We start from the raw sequence: 3,108 nt of genomic DNA, 5'->3' as shown, positions 1-3,108 counted from the left end.
CCGAGGTCACCCCACAGAAACGCGTCCTGCTGGACACAAATGGGCTGGTGGCTGCCCCCGGAGAGCTTGGGAGGACTCAGCAACTCGATGTGAAGGACGGAGGGCGCTGACGGGGATGCAGACACATTCTGGTCGTTCCTCCTTCCCTTCACCTATTTTGCTCAAAATATAGCAAGTTAGGGTTTTTAGCTGTTTGGTTTTGGTCAAGCACACCTCTCTCCGAGCCGCACAGAGCTGCATGGAGGTGAGCCACGGGCACGGTGCTCAGGTGGCAGGCGGGAGAGGCGGCTGCCTGTAGGGACTGGCGTGCAGTTTGGTCTCTTTTAGATTTGTTCTCAGGCCCCCGTTATTCACCTGAGAGAGGTCAACATATAGTCCTTGTCCCTGGGAGGCTAACTACTGAGGAAGAGTGAGGTGCTGGGATGAGGTGGCCCACAGAGAGGGTGCGGGCTGGGAGGGCCGGCGGAGGAGGGCCCCATCCGAGGAGCAGGTGGGCAGGGGCACCCACGCAGCCGGGTCCAGCAGATGGCTTTCTGAATGACCTCAGCCCACCCTTGCTGCCGGTCACCACTTGGGTCTGTCCCCAGCAACGCTCTGTTTGCCGCTGGCCCGAGGGATCCTGGGAATCCAAGTTGCTGGGACATGTTGACAATGGAGGTATTGTTCCAGAAGCCAGGGCCCTGCTGACCTCCAGCTCCCCATCACCTGAACAAATGTTGACTCACCAAGTGCAAAAGCCAACATTTCGCTGAAGGTTGAAGACACTCACTCATAGGGTCCCCAATCGGGTGCCCTCAGCAGGCTACAGCCTCCTCCAGGCTGTTGGAAAATGCTATTGTGACATCCCAGCACCAAGGCCTCCCTGGATTGACATGATGTTGGATGAAGCAATAAAACAGAAGCCCTCCTACCGGGGTATTGCTGGAGCTTTCCTGCCCTTGAATTGGCCTCCAAGCTTCACACCACCCCCACTGGGAGGTGAGAGCCAGTCCTTGCTCCTCAAGGCTCATTCCTGCCCTGGTCTTTTGCATATAGCCCATCCCCACCTGTGGGACATTCCCTGCTTCCATTTGCCTTGCCTGGGTAGCATGCACCTGGCTGTACCTTAGCATCACCTGGGGATCTTTTAAAACACACTGATGCCCTGGCCCCATCCCAGAACGACGAAATCAGAATCTCTGGTGTTGGGGCCTGGGGGCCTAGAGTCCCCAAATGATTCTAATGGACAGCCAGGGTTGAGCCACTTGATCATTCCAACCCAACTACTGGTCCTAGGTGATGTCCCATCCCCCAGGAAGCCTTCTTGGGCTCATTCCTGAGCAGGTGTGTTGGAGAGTAGATAGGACACAGAGTGCCCCTCAGTAGCTGGGTGCCCTTGGTCAAATTACAGAACCTCTCTGAGTGAGACTCAGTTTTCTCATCTGCAAAATGCACTTTATAGTAAAATCTACCTCATGGGCTGATGTAAGGTACTTCCTTGGCCTAGGGTCTTGCACATGGTAAGTGTTCAGTTGTTGGTATTATTTGCATGTCTAGTTCAAGTAAGCGCATGAAATGTGAGAGTCAGCTGACTGACTCCAACCTCAAGTCCTCGTCCCCACCCTGTGGCTCTTCTATTTCTAAAACCGCAGGTTTCCACAAGCCATCTCCACCCACTTCCTCCTTTATCTTGGGGGCTAGAGCACCTGCTATAGGCAAATCACATCCCTCCTCACACTTCCTTCCAGTAAAATTCCTGGGCTTCCAAGTCTGACCTTGCAGGTGGTAGTGAGATATAAGAAAGGGCAGGAAAATCACCCCTCAAAGCCTCCCACCCACAGGAGATAGCTCCCCTTCCTAAGCCAGGGAGCAGAGCCTGCACTGGCTGTGACTGGCCCTGTGGCATACTGAGACGTGCACGCAGACTCGCTCTGCTATTGGCAAAGCACTTTTACCAGTTCTAATGAGTGATCTTTGTGGGATGGGTTATTCTCTCCATCCATCAAACGACTTGCCCAAGGTCACTGCACGTTCTAGGGCTTGAGTTTAAAGTCCCTGTGCCTGGATTCCATACCCTTCCACGCTGCAAAAGTACTGGTTAAAAGGAAGTCGCATCTAGTGAGGGCAAGGCCTCTGAGCAGAAAAGACACGAATAATGTCAACAGCCCCCAGCTCTGAAAATCAAAGAAAGAAAAATAAGACACATGGTTATTCTTCCACCAAACTGGCCAAGCTTTTTAAAAATTAGAATGCATAATGCTGGCAAGGAAATTTAGTAAGATGTAGTTGAAGTCTTTAAAAAGCTCATACCATTGATGAAAATGTTCTGGAACTAGATTGTGGTGATGCTTGTACAACATGGTGAATGGATTACATGGCCACTGAATTGTACTTTAAAGTGGTTAAAACAGTAACTCTTCTGTTATAAGTATTTTACCACAATCGGCTGGCTGGTTAGTTGATTAGAGAATGGTGTTGATAACACCAAGGTCCAGGGTTCGATTCCTGTACTGGCCAGCCGCCCAAAAAAAAAAAAAAGGAAAAGAAAAAAAGAAAAGAAACCAAATCATACCCTTTCCCTCAGTCGTTCCACTTCTGGCAATCTTCCCTGGGAAAATAATCCAAGATGGACCCCAAGCCTATCACAGCACTATTTATATCAAGAAATTGCAAACAATATAAATACCCAAAAATAGGGACATGGTTAAATTTGTTAGAGTATGTACTTCCATATTGTAGAATACTACGTACCTATTAAAACCATGTCTTCACATGATTCTAATAACACGGGGGAAGGTTCATAATATGTTAAATGAAGAAAGCAGGATAGAGTTTGATCTCTGCTTTTGTGATAGAGATGTATTTATTAGCATGTATACAAATATAAATTGCATATATATTTATTTGTAATAATACCAGAAATATTTTAAAGTTGTTCCTGGTCCTCCCTGGATAAGTCAGGCCCCTCCTCCCGGCTCTGCCCTCTGCAAGGCCTGGTGTATGAAGGTGAATAAGGGAAACGTGCTGCCCATGAGCGTCTGACCATAGCACCTCATTTGTGAATGCTGCTTTTGTAAAAAATAATACCAAGGAGAAAAATACTCAGAATATCGCCAGCAGGTGGTGTTT

This window comes from Cynocephalus volans, chromosome 7 (assembly GCF_027409185.1).
Source record: "Cynocephalus volans isolate mCynVol1 chromosome 7, mCynVol1.pri, whole genome shotgun sequence".
Lineage (NCBI taxonomy): Eukaryota > Metazoa > Chordata > Mammalia > Dermoptera > Cynocephalidae > Cynocephalus > Cynocephalus volans.
The sequence above is the reverse complement of the archived record's forward strand: the minus strand, read 5'-3'. Positions refer to the sequence as shown.